Source organism: Taeniopygia guttata, chromosome 1, assembly GCF_048771995.1.
Source record: "Taeniopygia guttata chromosome 1, bTaeGut7.mat, whole genome shotgun sequence".
NCBI classification, from domain to species: domain Eukaryota; kingdom Metazoa; phylum Chordata; class Aves; order Passeriformes; family Estrildidae; genus Taeniopygia; species Taeniopygia guttata.
In genome coordinates this window covers 19,836,533-19,854,975 of record NC_133024.1, presented here as the reverse complement: position 1 = coordinate 19,854,975, position 18,443 = coordinate 19,836,533, and positions in this window count along the sequence as shown.

Genomic DNA, 18,443 nt, shown 5'->3' with positions numbered 1-18,443 from the left:
GATGGGCCCCATACAGAAGCTGCCTCCACCTCGTACTTGTGCTGCCCTGACAGTCCCAGAGGAGCTCTAGAAACTGACATCAGGAACCTGGACTGGTGAGTTTTCTTTCCCAGGGAAAACAGCCGATGTTTCTGTTCACGGTCCTGTGGCCCTGAGCAGGCAGCTGACTGCAAAAAATCCGAACATCGAAGGATAAGTCCCGGACCGGAGCTGACTCAACCTCATACTTGTGCTGTTCTGACAGTCCCAGAGGAGCCCTAGTAACTGAAATCAGGAACCTGGACTGGTGAGTTTTCTTTCCCAGGGAAAACAGCCGATGTTTCTGCTCAGGGTTGTTTGGCCCGGAGCAGGCAGCTGATTGCAAAAAATCCGAACATCGAAGGATGGGCCCCATACAGAAGCTACCTCCACCTCATATTTGTGCTGCCCTGACAGTCCCAGAGGAGGCCTACAAACTGACATGAGGAACCGGGCCTGGTGAGTTTTCTTTCCCAGGGAAAACAGCCGATGTTTCTGCTCAGCGTCCTTTGGCCCGGAGCAGGCAGCTGATTGTAAAAAATCCGAACATCGAAGGATGGCCCCATACAGAAGCTGACTCCACCTCATACTGCCCTGACAGTCCCAGAGGAGCCCTACAAACTGAGATCAGTAACCTGGACTGGTGAATTTTCTTTCCCAGGGAAAACAGCTGATGTTTGTGCTCAGGGCCCTGTGGCTGTGAGCCGGCAGCTGATAGCAAAAAATCGGAACATCGAAGGATGGGCCCTATAGAGAATCTGCCACCACCTTATATTTCTGCTGCCTTGACAGTCCCAGGGGAGCTTTGCAAACTGACATTAGGAACCGGGGCTGGTTAGTTTTCTTTCCCAGGGAAAACAGCCGATGTTTCTGCTCACGGTCCTGTGGCCCTAAGTAGGCAGCTGATTGCAAAAAATCCAAACATCGAAGGATGGGCCCCATAGAGAATCTGCGTCCACCTCATACTTGTGCTGCCCTGAGAGTCCCAGAGGCGCCCTACAAACTGACATCAGGAACCTGGACTGGTGAGTTTTCTTTCCCAGGGAAAACAGCCGATGTTTCTGTTCAGGGTCCTGTGGTCCTGGGCAGGCAGTAGATTGAAAAAAATCCGAACATCGAAGGATGGGCCCCATACAGAAACTGCCTCCGCCTCATACTTGTGCTGCCCTGACAGTCCCAGAGGAGCCCTACAAACTGACATCAGGAACCTGGACTGGTGAGTTTTCTTTCCCAGGGAAAACAGCCGATGTTTGTGCTCAGGGCCCTGTGGCTCCGAGACGGGTGCTGACTGCAAAAAATCCGAACATCGAAGGAGAAGTCCCAGACCGGAGCTGACTCAACCTCATACTTGTGCTGTTCTGACAGTCCAAGAGGAGCCCTACAAACTGACATCAGGAACCTGGACTGGTGAGTTTTCTTTCCCAGGGAAAACAGCCGATGTTTCTGCTCAGGGCCCTGTGGCTCTGAGCCGTCAGCTGACTGCAAAAAATCCGAACATCGAAGGATAAGTCCCAGACCGGAGCTGCCCCCACCTCATACTTGTGCTGTTCTGACAGTCCAAGAGGAGCCCTAGAAACTGACATCAGGAACCTGGACTGGTGAGTTTTCTTTGCAGGGAAAACAGCCGATGTTAATGCTCAGGGTCCTGTAGCCCTGAGCAGGCAGCTGATTGCAAAAAATCCGAACATCGAAGGACGGGCCCCATACAGAAGCTGCCTCCACCTCATACATGTGCAGCCCTGACAGTCCCAGAGGAGCCCTACAAACTGACATCAGGAACCTGGACTGGTGAGTTTTCTTTCCCAGGGAAAACAGCCGATGTTTGTGCTCAGGGCCCTGTGCCCCTAAGCGCGGAGCTGACTGCAAAAAATCAGAATATCGAAGGATGGGCCCCATAGTGAATCAGCCGCCACCTCATACTTGTGCTGCCCTGACAGTCCCAGAGGAGCCCTACAAACTGACATCAGGAACCTGGACTGGTGAATTTTCTTTCCCAGGGAAAACAGCCGATGTTTGTGCTCAGGGCCCTGTGGCTCCGAGACGGCTGCTGACTGCAAAAAATCCGAACATCGAAGGATAAGTCCCAGACCGGAGCTGACTCAACCTCATACTTGTGCTGTTCTGACAGTCCAAGAGGAGCCCTACAAACTGACATCAGGAACCTGGACTGGTGAGTTTTCTTTCCCAGGGAAAACAGCCGATGTTTCTGCTCAGGGCCCTGTGGCTCTGAGCCGTCAGCTGACTGCAAAAAATCCGAACATCGAAGGATAAGTCCCAGACCGGAGCTGCCCCCACCTCATACTTGTGCTGCCCTGACAGTCCCAGAGGAGCCCTACAAACTGACATCAGGAACCTGGACTGGTGAGTTTTCTTTCCCAGGGAAAACAGTCGAAGTTTCTGCTTACGGTCCTGTGGCCCTAAGCGCGGAGCTGACTGCAAAAAATCAGAATATCGAAGGATGGGCCCCATAGAGAATCAGCCGCCACCTCATACTTGTGCTGCCCTGACAGTCCCAGAGGAGCCCTACAAACTGACATCAGGAACCTGGAGTGGTGAGTTTTCTTTCCCAGGGAAAATACTCGATGTTTCTACTCAGGGTACTGTGGTCCAGGGCAGGCAGCAAATTGAAAAAAATCCGAACATCGAAGGATGGGCCCCATAGGGAAGCTGCCTCCACCTCATACTTGTGCTGCCCTGACAGTCCCAGGGGAGCCCTACAAACTGACATGAGGAACCGGGGCTGGTGAGTTTTCTTTCCCAGGGAAAACAGCCGATGTTTCTGTTCACGGTCCTGTGGCCCTGAGCAGGCAGCTGACTGCGAAAAATCCGAACATCGAAGGATAAGTCCCACACCGGAGGTGACGCAACCTCATATTTGTGCTGCCCTGACAGTCCAAGAGGAGCCCTACAAACTGACATCAGGAACCTGGACTGGTGAGTTTTCTTTCCCAGGGAAAACAGCCGATGTTTTTGCTCAGGGCCCTGTGCCCCTAAGCGCGGAGCTGACTGCAAAAAATCCGAATATCGAAGGATGGGCCCCATAGAGAATCACCAGCCACCTCATACTTGTGCTGCCCTGACAGTCCCAGAGGAGCCCTACAAACTGACATCAGGAACCTGGACTGGTGAGTTTTCTTTCCCAAGGAAAATACTCGATGTTTCTGCTCAGAGTCATTTGTCCCTGAGCAGGCAGCTCATTTCAATAAATGCAAACATCGAAGGATGGGCCCCATACAGAAGCTGCCTCCACCTCATACTTGCGGTGCCCTGACAGTCCCAGGGGAGCTCTACAAACTGACATCAGGAACCTGGACTGGTGAGTTTTCTTTCCCAGGGAAAACAGCCGATGTTTCTGTTCACGGTCCTGTGGCCCTGAGCAGGCAGCTGACTGCAAAAAATCCGAACATCGAAGGATAAGTCCCAGACCGGAGATAAATCAACCTCATACTTGTGCTGTTCTGACAGTCCCAGAGGAGCCCTACAAACTGACATCAGGAACCTGGACTGGTGAGTTTTCTTTCCCAGGGAATACTGCCGATGTTTCTGCTCAAGGTCCTTTGGCCCGGAGCAGGCAGCTGATTGCAAAAAATCCGAACATCGAAGGATGGGCCCCTACACAGAAGCTGCCTCCACCTCATACTTGTGCTGCCCTGACAGTCCCAGAGGAGCCCTACAAACTGACATCAGTAACCTGGACTGGTGAATTTTCTTTCCCAGGGAAAACAGCCGATGTTTGTGCTCAGGGCCCTGTGCCCCTAAGCGCGGAGCTGACTGCAAAAAATCAGAATATCGAAGGATGGGCCCCATAGAGAATCAGCCGCCACCTCATACTTGTGCTGCCCTGACAGTCCCAGAGGAGCCCTACAAACTGACATCAGGAACCTGGAGTGGTGAGTTTTCTTTCCCAGGGAAAATACTCGATGTTTCTGTTCACGGTCCTGTGGCCCTGAGCAGGCAGCTGACTGCAAAAAATCCAAACATCGAAGGATAAGTCCCAGACCGGAGCTGACTCAACGTCATACTTGTGCTGTTCTGACAGTCCCAGAGGAGCCCTACAAACTGACATCAGCAACCTGGACTGGTGAGTTTTCTTTCCCAGGGAAAACAGCCGATGTTTCTGCTCAGGGTTCTTTGGCCCGGAGCAGGCAGCTGATTGTAAAAAATCCGAACATCGAAGGATGGGTCCCATACAGAAGCTACCTCCACCTCATACTTGTGCTGCCCTGACAGTCCCAGAGGAGCCCTACAAACTGACATCAGTAACCTGGACTGGTGAATTTTCTTTCCCATGGAAAACAGCCGATGTTTGTGCTCAGGGCCCTGTGGCTCTGAGCCGGCTGCTGATTGCAAAAAATCCGAACATCGAAGGATGGGTCCCATAGAGAATCTGCCACCACCTTATATTTCTGCTGCCCTGACAGTCCCAGGGGAGCCTTGCAAACTGACATCAGGAAGCGGGGCTGGTGAGTTTTCTTTCCCAGGGAAAAGAGCCAATGTTTCTGCTCACGGTCCTGTGGCACTGAGCAGGCAGCTGATTTAAAAAAATCCAAACACTGAAGGATGGGCCCCATAGGGAATCTGCCTCCACCTCATACTTGTGCTGCCCTGACAGTCCCAGAGGAGCCCTACAAACTGACATCAGGAACCTGGACTGGTGAGTTTTCTTTCCCAGGAAAAAAAGCCGATGTTTCTGCTCAGGGTCCTGTGGTCCTGGGCAAGCAGTAGATTGAAAATAATCCGAACATCGAAGGATGGGCCCCATAGGGAAGCTGCCTCCACCTCATACTTGTGCTGCCCTGACAGTCCCAGGGGAGCCCTAGAAACTGACATCAGGAACCTGGACTGGTGAGTTTTCTTTCCCTGGGAAAACAGCCGATGTTTGTGCTCAGGGCCCTGTGGCTCTAAACCGGCTGCTGATTGCAAAAAATCTGAACATCGAAGGATAAGTCCCATACAGGAGCTGCCTCCACCTCATACTTGTGCTGCCCTGACAGTCCCAGGGGAGCCCTACAAACTGACATCAGGAACCGGGGCTGGTGAGTTTTCTTTCCCAGGGAAAACAGCCGATGTTTCTTTTCACGGTCCTGTGGCCCTGAGCAGGCAGCTGACTGCGAAAAATCCGAACATCGAAGGAGAAATCCCAGACCGGAGGTGACGCAACCTCATACTTGTGCTGCCCTGACAGTCCAAGAGGAGCCCTACAAACTGACATCAGGAACCTGGACTGGTGAGTTTTCTTTCCCAGGGAAAACAGCCGATGTTTTTGCTCAGGGCCCTGTGCCCCTAAGCGCGGAGCTGACTGCAAAAATTCCGAATATCGAAGGATGGGCCCCATAGAGAATCACCAGCCACCTCATACTTGTGCTGCCCTGACAGTCCCAGAGGAGCCCTACAAACTGACATCAGGAACCTGGACTGGTGAGTTTTCTTTCCCAAGGAAAATACTCGATGTTTCTGCTCAGAGTCATTTGGCCCTGAGCAGGCAGCTCATTTCAAAAAATGCAAACATCGAAGGATGGGCCCCATACAGAAGCTGCCTCCACCTCATACTTGCGGTGCCCTGACAGTCCCAGAGGAGCCCTACAAACTGACATCAGGAACCTGGACTGGTGAGTTTTCTTTCCCAGGGAAAACAGCCGATGTTAATGCTCAGGGTACTGTAGCTCTGAGCGGGCAGCTGATTGCAAAAAATCCGAACATCGAAGGACGGGCCCCATAAAGAAGCTGCCTCCACCTCATACATGTGCAGCCCTGACAGTCCCAGAGGAGCCCTACAAACTGACATCAGGAACCTGGACTGGTGAGTTTTCTTTCCCAGGGAAAACAGCCGATGTTTTTGCTCAGGGCCCTGTGCCCCTAAGCGCGGAGCTGACTGCAAAAAAACAGAATATCGAAGGATGGGCCCCATAGAGAATCAGCCGCCACCTCATACTTGTGCTGCCCTGACAGTCCCAGGGGAGCCCTACAAACTGAGATCAGGAACCTGGAGTGGTGAGTTTTCTTTCCCAGGGAAAATACTCGATGTTTCTACTCAGGGTCCTGTGGCCCTGAGCAGGCAGCTGATTGCAAAAAGTGCAAACCTCAAAGGATGGGCCCCATACAGAAGCTGCCTCCACCTCGTACTTGTGCTGCCCTGACAGTCCCAGAGGAGCTCTAGAAACTGACATCAGGAACCTGGACTGGTGAGTTTTCTTTCCCAGGGAAAACAGCCGATGTTTCTGTTCACGGTCCTGTGGCCCTGAGCAGGCAGCTGACTGCAAAAAATCCGAACATCGAAGGATAAGTCCCAGACCGGAGCTGACTCAACCTCATACTTGTGCTGTTCTGACAGTCCCAGAGGAGCCCTAGTAACTGAAATCAGGAACCTGGACTGGTGAGTTTTCTTTCCCAGGGAAAACAGCCGATGTTTCTGCTCAGGGTTGTTTGGCCCGGAGCAGGCAGCTGATTGCAAAAAATCCGAACATCGAAGGATGGGCCCCATACAGAAGCTACCTCCACCTCATATTTGTGCTGCCCTGACAGTCCCAGAGGAGGCCTACAAACTGACATGAGGAACCGGGCCTGGTGAGTTTTCTTTCCCAGGGAAAACAGCCGATGTTTCTGCTCAGCGTCCTTTGGCCCGGAGCAGGCAGCTGATTGTAAAAAATCCGAACATCGAAGGATGGCCCCATACAGAAGCTGACTCCACCTCATACTGCCCTGACAGTCCCAGAGGAGCCCTACAAACTGACATCAGTAACCTGGACTGGTGAATTTTCTTTCCCAGGGAAAACAGCCGATGTTTGTGCTCAGGGCCCTGTGGCTGTGAGCCGGCAGCTGATAGCAAAAAATCCGAACATCGAAGGATGGGCCCTATAGAGAATCTGCCACCACCTTATATTTCTGCTGCCTTGACAGTCCCAGGGGAGCTTTGCAAACTGACATTAGGAACCGGGGCTGGTTAGTTTTCTTTCCCAGGGAAAACAGCCGATGTTTCTGCTCACGGTCCTGTGGCCCTGAGTAGGCAGCTGATTGCAAAAAATCCAAACATCGAAGGATGGGCCCCATAGAGAATCTGCGTCCACCTCATACTTGTGCTGCCCTGAGAGTCCCAGAGGCGCCCTACATACTGACATCAGGAACCTGGACTGGTGAGTTTTCTTTCCCAGGGAAAACAGCCGATGTTTCTGTTCAGGGTCCTGTGGTCCTGGGCAGGCAGTAGATTGAAAAAAATCCGAACATCGAAGGATGGGCCCCATACAGAAACTGCCTCCGCCTCATACTTGTGCTGCCCTGACAGTCCCAGAGGAGCCCTACAAACTGACATCAGGAACCTGGACTGGTGAGTTTTCTTTCCCAGGGAAAACAGCCGATGTTTGTGCTCAGGGCCCTGTGGCTCCGAGACGGGTGCTGACTGCAAAAAATCCGAACATCGAAGGAGAAGTCCCAGACCGGAGCTGACTCAACCTCATACTTGTGCTGTTCTGACAGTCCAAGAGGAGCCCTACAAACTGACATCAGGAACCTGGACTGGTGAGTTTTCTTTCCCAGGGAAAACAGCCGAGGTTTCTGCTCAGGGCCCTGTGGCTCTGAGCCGTCAGCTGACTGCAAAAAATCCGAACATCGAAGGATAAGTCCCAGACCGGAGCTGCCCCCACCTCATACTTGTGCTGTTCTGACAGTCCAAGAGGAGCCCTAGAAACTGACATCAGGAACCTGGACTGGTGAGTTTTCTTTCCCAGGGAAAACAGCCGAAGTTAATGCTCAGGGTCCTGTAGCCCTGAGCGGGCAGCTGATTGCAAAAAATCCGAACATCGAAGGACGGGCCCCATACAGAAGCTGCCTCCACCTCATACATGTGCAGCCCTGACAGTCCCAGAGGAGCCCTACAAACTGACATCAGGAACCTGGACTGGTGAGTTTTCTTTCCCAGGGAAAACAGCCGATGTTTGTGCTCAGGGCCCAGTGCCCCTAAGCGCGGAGCTGACTGCAAAAAATCAGAATATCGAAGGATGGGCCCCATAGAGAATCAGCCGCCACCTCATACTTGTGCTGCCCTGACAGTCCCAGAGGAGCCCTACAAACTGACATCAGGAACCTGGACTGGTGAATTTTCTTTCCCAGGGAAAACAGCCGATGTTTGTGCTCAGGGCCCTGTGGCTCCGAGACGGCTGCTGACTGCAAAAAATCCGAACATCGAAGGATAAGTCCCAGACCGGAGCTGACTCAACCTCATGCTTGTGCTGTTCTGACAGTCCAAGAGGAGCCCTACAAACTGACATCAGGAACCTGGACTGGTGAGTTTTCTTTCCCAGGGAAAACAGCCGATGTTTCTGCTCAGGGCCCTGTGGCTCTGAGCCGTCAGCTGACTGCAAAAAATCCGAACATCGAAGGATAAGTCCCAGACCGGAGCTGCCCCCACCTCATACTTGTGCTGCCCTGACAGTCCCAGAGGAGCCCTACAAACTGACATCAGGAACCTGGACTGGTGAGTTTTCTTTCCCAGGGAAAACAGTCGAAGTTTCTGCTTACGGTCCTGAGGCCCTAAGCGCGGAGCTGACTGCAAAAAATCAGAATATCGAAGGATGGGCCCCATAGAGAATCAGCCGCCACCTCATACTTGTGCTGCCCTGACAGTCCCAGAGGAGCCCTACAAACTGACATCAGGAACCTGGAGTGGTGAGTTTTCTTTCCCAGGGAAAATACTCGATGTTTCTACTCAGGGTACTGTGGTCCAGGGCAGGCAGCAAATTGAAAAAAATCCGAACATCGAAGGATGGGCCCCATAGGGAAGCTGCCTCCACCTCATACTTGTGCTGCCCTGACAGTCCCAGGGGAGCCCTACAAACTGACATGAGGAACCGGGGCTGGTGAGTTTTCTTTCCCAGGGAAAACAGCCGATGTTTCTGTTCACGGTCCTGTGGCCCTGAGCAGGCAGCTGACTGCGAAAAATCGGAACATCGAAGGATAAGTCCCACACCGGAGGTGACGCAACCTCATATTTGTGCTGCCCTGACAGTCCAAGAGGAGCCCTACAAACTGACATCAGGAACCTGGACTGGTGAGTTTTCTTTCCCAGGGAAAACAGCCGATGTTTTTGCTCAGGGCCCTGTGCCCCTAAGCGCGGAGCTGAATGCAAAAAATCCGAATATCGAAGGATGGGCCCCATAGAGAATCACCAGCCACCTCATACTTGTGCTGCCCTGACAGTCCCAGAGGAGCCCTACAAACTGACATCAGGAACCTGGACTGGTGAGTTTTCTTTCCCAAGGAAAATACTCGATGTTTCTGCTCAGAGTCATTTGTCCCTGAGCAGGCAGCTCATTTCAATAAATGCAAACATCGAATGATGGGCCCCATACAGAAGCTGCCTCCACCTCATACTTGCGGTGCCCTGACAGTCCCAGGGGAGCTCTACAAACTGACATCAGGAACCTGGACTGGTGAGTTTTCTTTCCCAGGGAAAACAGCCGATGTTTCTTTTCACGGTCCTGTGGCCCTGAGCAGGCAGCTGACTGCAAAAAATCCGAACATCGAAGGATAAGTCCCAGACCGGAGATAAATCAACCTCATACTTGTGCTGTTCTGACAGTCCCAGAGGAGCCCTACAAACTGACATCAGGAACCTGGACTGGTGAGTTTTCTTTCCCAGGGAATACTGCCGATGTTTCTGCTCAAGGTCCTTTGGCCCGGAGCAGGCAGCTGATTGCAAAAAATCCGAACATCGAAGGATGGGCCCCTACACAGAAGCTGCCTCCACCTCATACTTGTGCTGCCCTGACAGTCCCAGAGGAGCCCTACAAACTGACATCAGTAACCTGGACTGGTGAATTTTCTTTCCCAGGGAAAACAGCCGATGTTTGTGCTCAGGGCCCTGTGCCCCTAAGCGCGGAGCTGACTGCAAAAAATCAGAATATCGAAGGATGGGCCCCATAGAGAATCAGCCGCCACCTCATACTTGTGCTGCCCTGACAGTCCCAGAGGAGCCCTACAAACTGACATCAGGAACCTGGAGTGGTGAGTTTTCTTTCCCAGGGAAAATACTCGATGTTTCTGTTCACGGTCCTGTGGCCCTGAGCAGGCAGCTGACTGCAAAAAATCCAAACATCGAAGGATAAGTCCCAGACCGGAGCTGACTCAACGTCATACTTGTGCTGTTCTGACAGTCCCAGAGGAGCCCTACAAACTGACATCAGGAACCTGGACTGGTGAGTTTTCTTTCCCAGGGAAAACAGCCGATGTTTCTGCTCAGGGTTCTTTGGCCCGGAGCAGGCAGCTGATTGCAAAAAATCCGAACATCGAAGGATGGGTCCCATACAGAAGCTACCTCCACCTCATACTTGTGCTGCCCTGACAGTCCCAGAGGAGCCCTACAAACTGACATCAGTAACCTGGACTGGTGAGTTTTCTTTCCCAGGGAAAACAGCCGATGTTTGTGCTCAGGGCCCTGTGGCTGTGAGCCGGCAGCTGATAGAAAAAAATCCGAACATTGAAGGATGGGCCCCATAGAGAATCTGCCACCACCCTCTATTTCTGCTGCCCTGACAGTCCCAGGGGAGCCCTACAAACAGACATCAGGAACCTGGACTGGTGAATTTTCTTTCCCATGGAAAACAGCCGATGTTTGTGCTCAGGGCCCTGTGGCTCTGAGCCGGCTGCTGATTGCAAAAAATCCGAACATCGAAGGATGGGTCCCATAGAGGAGCTGCCTCCACCTCATACTTGTGCTGGCCTGACAGTCCCAGGGGAGCCCTACAAACTGACATCAGGAACCTGGACTGGTGAGTTTTCTTTCCCAGGGAAAACAGCCGATGCTTGTGCTCAGGGCCCTGTGGCTCTGAGCCGGCTGCTGATTGCAAAAAATGCAAACATCGAAGGATAAGTCCCATACAGGAGCTGCCTCCACGTCATACTTGTGCTGCCCTGACAGTCCCAGAGGAGCCCTACAAACTGACATGAGGAACCGGGCCTGGTGAGTTTTCTTTCCCAGGGAAAACAGCCGATGTTTCTGCTCAGGGTCCTTTGGACCGGAGCAGGCAGCTGATTGCAAAAAATCCGAACATCGAAGGATGGCCCCATACAGAAGCTGACTCCACCTCATACTTTTTCTGCCCTGACAGTCCCAGAGGAGCCCTACAAACTGACATCAGGAACGTGGACCGGTGAGTTTTCTTTCCCAGGAAAAACAGCCGATGTTTGTGCTCAAGGGTCCTGTGGCTCTGAGCAGGCAGCTGACTGCAAAAAATCAGAACATCGAAGGATAAGTGCCATAAAGGAGCTGCTTCCACCTCATACTTGTGCTGTTCTGACAGTCCCAGAGGAGCCCTACAAACTGACATCAGGAACCTGGACTGGTGAGTTTTCTTTCCCAGGGAAAACAGCCGATGTTTCTGCTCAGGGTCCGTTGGCCCGGAGCAGGCAGCTGATTGCAAAAAATCCGAACATCGAAGGATGGGCCCCATACAGAAGCAGCCTCCACCTCATACTTGTGCTGCCCTGACAGTCCAAGAGGAGCCCTACAAACTGACATCAGGAACCTGGACTGGTGAGTTTTCTTTCCCAGGGAAAACAGCCGATGTTTTGGCTTAGGGTCCTGTGGCCTTGAGCAGGCAGCTGATTGCAAAATATCCGAACAGCGAAGGATGGGCCCCATACAGAAGCTGTCCCCACCTCATACTTTTCCTGCCCTGACAGTCCCAGAGGAGCCCTACAAACTGAAATCAGGAACCTGGACTGGTGAGTTTTCTTTCCCAGGGAAAACAGCCGATGTTTCTGCTCAGGGCCCTGTGGCTCTGAGCCGCCAGCTTACTGCAAAAAATCCAAACATCGAAGGATGGGCCCCAAACAGAAGCTGCCTCCACCTCATACTTGTGCTTCCCTGAAAGTCCCAGAGGAGCCCTACAAACTGACATCAGGAACCTGGACTGGTGAGTTTTCTTTCCCAGGGAAAACAGTCGATGTTTGTGCTCAGGGTCCTGTGGCTCTAAGCCGGCTGCTGATTGCAAAAAATCCGAACATCGAAGGATAAGTCCCATACAGGAGCTGCCTGGACCTCATCCTTCTGCTGCCCTGACAGTCCCAGGGGAGCCCTACAAACTGACATCAGGAACCTGGACTGGTGAGTTTACTTTCCCAGGGAAAACAGCCGATGTTTCTGCTCAGGGTCCTTTGGCCCGGAGCAGGCAGCTGATTGCCAAATATCCGAACATCGAAGTATGGGCCCCATACAGAAACTGCCTCCACCTCATACTTGTTCTGCCCTGACAGTCCAAGAGGAGCCCTACAAACTGACATCAGGAACCTGGACTGGTGAGTTTTCTTTCCCAGGGAAAACAGCCGATGTTTGTGCTCAGGGCCCTGTGGCTCTGAGCCGGCTGCTGATTGCAAAAAATGCAAACATCGAAGGATAAGTCCCATAAAGGAGCTGCCTCCACCTCATACTTGTGGTGCCCTGACAGTCCCAGGGGAGCCCTACAAACTGACATCAGGAACCTGGACTGGTGAGTTTTCTTTCCCAGGGAAAACAGCCGATGTTTGTGCTCAGGGCCCTGTGGCTCTGAGCCGGCGGCTGATTGCAAAAACTCCGAACATCGAAGGATAAGTCCCATACAGGAGCTGCCTCCACCTCATACTTGTGCTGCCCTGACAGTCCCAGAGGAGCCCTACAAACTGACATGAGGAACCGGGCCTGGTGAGTTTTCTTTCCCAGGGAAAACAGCCGATGTTTCTGCTCAGGGTCCTTTGGCCCGGAGCAGGCAGCTGATTGCAAAAAATCCGAACATCGAAGGATGGCCCCATACAAAAGCTGACTCCACCTCATACTTGTTCTGCCATGACAGTCCCAGAGGAGCCCTACAAACTGACATCAGGAACGTGGACCGGTGAGTTTTCTTTCCCAGGTAAAACAGCCGGTGTTTTTGCTCAGGGCCCTGTGCCCCTAAGCGCGGAGCTGACTGCAAAAAATCCGAATATCGATGGATGGGCCCCATAGAGAATCTGCCTCCACCTCATACTTGTGCTGCCCTGACTGTCCCCGAGGAGCCCTAAAAACTGACATCAGGAACCTGGACTGGTGAGTTTTCTTTCCCAGGGAAAACAGCCGATGTTTCTGCTCAGGGCCCTGTGGCTATGAGCAGGATTCTGACTGCACAAAATCCGAATATCGAAGGAGAAGTCGCATACAGGAGCTGCCTCAACTTCATACATGTGCTGCCCTGACAGTCCCAGAGGAGCCCTACAAACTGACATCAGGAACCTGGACTGGTGAATTTTCTTTCCCAGGGAAAACAGCCGATGTTTGTGCTCAGGGCCCTTTGGCTCCGAGACGGCTGCTGACTGCAAAAAATCTGAACATCGAAGGATAAGTCCCAGACCGGAGCTGCCCCCACCTCATACTTGTGCTGCCCTGACAGTCCCAGAGGAGCCCTACAAACTGACATCAGGAACCTGGACTGGTGAGTTTTCTTTCCCAGGGAAAACAGCCGATGTTAATGCTCAGGGTCCTGTAGCCCTGAGCAGGCAGCTGATTGCAAAAAATCCGAACATCGAAGGACGGGCCCCATACAGAAGCTGCCTCCACCTCATACATGTGCAGCCCTGACAGTCCCAGATGAGCCCTACAAACTGACATCAGGAACCTGGACTGGTGAGTTTTCTTTCCCAGGGAAAACAGCCGATGTTTTTGCTCAGGGCCCTGTGCCCCTAAGCGCGGAGCTGACTGCAAAAAATCAGAATATCGAAGGATGGGCCCCATAGAGAATCAGCCGCCACCTCATACTTGTGCTGCCCTGACAGTCCCAGAGGAGCCCTACAAACTGACATCAGGAACCTGGACTGGTGAGTTTTCTTTCCCAGGGAAAATACTCGATGTTTCTACTCAGGGTCCTGTGGCCCTGAGCAGGAAGCTGATTGCAAAAAATGCAAACATCGAAGGATGGGCCCCATACAGAAGCTGCCTCCACCTCGTACTTGTGCTGCCCTTACAGTCCCAGAGGAGCTCTACAAACTGACATCAGGAACCTGGACTGGTGAGTTTTCTTTCCCAGGGAAAACAGCCGATGTTTCTGTTCAGGGTCCTGTGGTCCTGGGAAGGCAGTTGATTGCAAAAAATCCGAACATCGAAGGATGGGCCCCATACAGAAGCTGCCTCCACCTCATATTTATGCTGCCCTGACAGTCCCAGAGGAGCCCTACAAACTGACATCAGGAACCTGGACTGGTGAGTTTTCTTTCCCAGGGAAAACAGCCGATGTTTCTGCTCAGGGCCCTGTGCCCCTAAGCGCGGAGCTGACTGCAAAAAATCAGAATATCGAAGGATGGGCCCCATAGAGAATCAGCAGCCACCTCATACTTGTGCTGCCCTGACAGTCCCAGAGGAGCCCTACAAACTGACATCAGTAACCTGGACTGGTGAATTTTCTTTCCCAGGGAAAACAGCCGATGTTTGTACTCAGGGCCTTGTGGCTCCGAGACGGCTGCTGACTGCAAAAAATCCGAACATCGAAGGATAAGTCCCAGACCGGAGCTGACTCAACCTCATACTTGTGCTGTTCTGACAGTCCAAGAGGAGCCCTACAAACTGACATCAGGAACCTGGACTGGTGAGTTTTCTTTCCCAGGGAAAACAGCCGATGTTTCTGGTCAGGGCCCTGTGGCTCTGAACCGTCAGCTGACTGCAAAAAATTCGAACATCGAAGGATAATTCCCAGACCGGAGCTGCCCCCACCTCATACTTGTGCTGCCCTGACAGTCCAGAGGAGCCCTACAAACTGACATCAGGAACCTGGACTGGTGAGTTTTCTTTCCCAGGGAAAACAGACGATGTTTCTGCTCAGGGTCCTGTGGCTATGAGCAGGCAGCTGATTGCAAAAAATCCAAACATCGAAGGATGGGCCCCATACAGAATCAGCCGCCACCTCATACTTGTGCTGCCCTGACAGTCCCAGAGGAGCCCTACAAACTGACATCAGGAACCTGGAGTTGTGAGTTTTCTTTCCCAGGGAAAATACTCGATGTTTCTGCTCAGGGTCCTGTGGCCCTGAGCAGGAAGCTGATTGCAAAAAATGCAAACATCGAAGGATGGGCCCTATAGAGAAGCTGCCTCCACCTCATACTTGTGCTGCCCTGACAGTCCCAGAGGAGCTCTACAAACTGACATCAGGAATCTGGACTGGTGAGTTTTCTTTCCCAGGGAAAACAGCCGATGTTTCTGTTCAGGGTCCTGTGGTCCTGGGCAGGCAGTAGATTGAAAAAAATCCGAACATCGAAGGACGGGCCCCATACAGAAGCTGCCTCCACCTCATACATGTGCAGCCCTGACTGTCCCAGAGGATCCCTACAAACTGACATCAGGAACCTGGACTGGTGAGTTTTCTTTCCCAGGGAAAACAGCCGATGTTTTTGCTCAGGGCCCTGTGCCCCTAAGCGCGGAGCTGACTGCAAAAAATCAGAATATCGAAGGATGGGCCCCATAGAGAATCAGCCGCCACCTCATACTTGTGCTGCCCTGACAGTCCCAGAGGAGCCCTACAAACTGACATCAGGAACATGGACTGGTGAGTTTTCTTTCCCAGGGAAAACAGCCGATGTTTCTGCTCAGGGTTCTTTGGCCCGGAGCAGGCACCTGATTGCAAAAAATCCGAACATCGAAGGATGGGTCCCATACAGAAGCTACCTCCACCTCATACTTGTGCTGCCCTGACAGTCCCAGAGGAGCCCTACAAACTGACATCAGTAACCTGGACTGGTGAGTTTTCTTTCCCAGGGAAAACAGCCGATGTTTGTGCTCAGGGCCCTGTGGCTGTGAGCCGGCAGCTGATAGAAAAAAATCCGAACATCGAAGGATGGGCCCCATAGAGAATCTACCACCACCCTCTATTTCTGCTGCCCTGACAGTCCCAGGGGAGCCCTACAAACAGACATCAGGAACCTGGACTGGTGAATTTTCTTTCCCATGGAAAACAGCCGATGTTTGTGCTCAGGGCCCTGTGGCTCTGAGCCGGCTGCTGATTGCAAAAAATCCGAACATCGAAGGATGGGTCCCATAGAGGAGCTGCCTCCACCTCATACTTGTGGTGCCCTGACAGTCCCAGGGGAGCCCTACAAACTGACATCAGGAACCTGGACTGGTGAGTTTTCTTTCCCAGGGAAAACAGCCGATGTTTGTGCTCAGGGCCCTGTGGCTCTGAGCCGGCTGCTGATTGCAAAAAATGCAAACATCGAAGGATAAGTCCCATACATGAGCTGCTTCCACCTCATACTTGTGCTGTTCTGACAATCCCAGAGGAGCCCTACAAACTGACATCAGGAACCTGGACTGGTAAGTTTTCTTTCCCAGGGAAAACAGCCGATGTTTCTGCTCAGGATCCGATGGCCCGGAGCAGGCAGCTGATTGCAAAAAATCCGAACATCGAAGGATGGGCCCCATACAGAAGCAGCCTCCACCTCATACTTGTGCTGCCCAGACAGTCCAAGAGGAGCCCTACAAACTGACATCAGGAACCTGGACTGGTGAGTTTTCTTTCCCAGGGAAAACAGCCGATGTTTCTGTTCAGGGTCCTGTGCTCCTGGGCAGGCAGTAGATTGAAAAAAATCCGAACATCGAAGGACAGGTCCCATACAGAAGCTGCCTCCACCTCATACATGTGCAGCCCTGACAGTCCCAGAGGAGCCCTACAAACTGACATCAGGAACCTGGACTGGTGAGTTTTCTTTCCCAGGGAAAACAGCCGATGTTTTTGCTCAGGGCCCTGTGCCCCTAAGCGCGGAGCTGACTGCAAAAAATCAGAATATCGAAGGATGGGCCCCATAGAGAATCAGCCGCCACCTCATACTTGTGCTGCCCGTACAGTCCCAGAGGAGCCCTACAAAGTGACATCAGGAACCTGGAGTGGTGAGTTTTCTTTCCCAGGGAAAATACTCGATGTTTCTGTTCACGGTCCTGTGGCCCTGAGCAGGCAGCTGACTGCAAAAAATCCGAACATCGAAGGATAAGTCCCAGACCGGAGCTGACTCAACGTCATACTTGTGCTGCCCTGACAGTCCCAGGGGAGCCCTACAAACTGACATCAGGAACCGGGGCTGGTGAGTTTTCTTTCCCAGGGAAAACAGCCGATGTTTCTTTTCACGGTCCTGTGGCCCTGAGCAGGCAGCTGACTGCGAAAAATCCGAACATCGAAGGAGAAATCCCAGACCGGAGGTGACGCAACCTCATACTTGTGCTGCCCTGACAGTCCAAGAGGAGCCCTACAAACTGACATCAGGAACCTGGACTGGTGAGTTTTCTTTCCCAGGGAAAACAGCCGATGTTAATGCTCAGGGTCCTGTAGCCCTGAGCAGGCAGCTGATTGCAAAAAATCCGAACATCGAAGGACGGGCCCCATACAGAAGCTGCCTCCACCTCATACATGTGCAGCCCTGACAGTCCCAGATGAGCCCTACAAACTGACATCAGGAACCTGGACTGGTGAGTTTTCTTTCCCAGGGAAAACAGCCGATGTTTTTGCTCAGGGCCCTGTGCCCCTAAGCGCGGAGCTGACTGCAAAAAATCAGAATATCGAAGGATGGGCCCCATAGAGAATCAGCCGCCACCTCATACTTGTGCTGCCCTGACAGTCCCAGAGGAGCCCTACAAACTGACATCAGGAACCTGGACTGGTGAGTTTTCTTTCCCAGGGAAAATACTCGATGTTTCTACTCAGGGTCCTGTGGCCCTGAGCAGGAAGCTGATTGCAAAAAATGCAAACATCGAAGGATGGGCCCCATACAGAAGCTGCCTCCACCTCGTACTTGTGCTGCCCTTACAGTCCCAGAGGAGCTCTACAAACTGACATCAGGAACCTGGACTGGTGAGTTTTCTTTCCCAGGGAAAACAGCCGATGTTTCTGTTCAGGGTCCTGTGGTCCTGGGAAGGCAGTTGATTGCAAAAAATCCGAACATCGAAGGATGGGCCCCATACAGAAGCTGCCTCCACCTCATATTTATGCTGCCCTGACAGTCCCAGAGGAGCCCTACAAACTGACATCAGGAACCTGGACTGGTGAGTTTTCTTTCCCAGGGAAAACAGCCGATGTTTCTGCTCAGGGCCCTGTGCCCCTAAGCGCGGAGCTGACTGCAAAAAATCAGAATATCGAAGGATGGGCCCCATAGAGAATCAGCAGCCACCTCATACTTGTGCTGCCCTGACAGTCCCAGAGGAGCCCTACAAACTGACATCAGTAACCTGGACTGGTGAATTTTCTTTCCCAGGGAAAACAGCCGATGTTTGTACTCAGGGCCTTGTGGCTCCGAGACGGCTGCTGACTGCAAAAAATCCGAACATCGAAGGATAAGTCCCAGACCGGAGCTGACTCAACCTCATACTTGTGCTGTTCTGACAGTCCAAGAGGAGCCCTACAAACTGACATCAGGAACCTGGACTGGTGAGTTTTCTTTCCCAGGGAAAACAG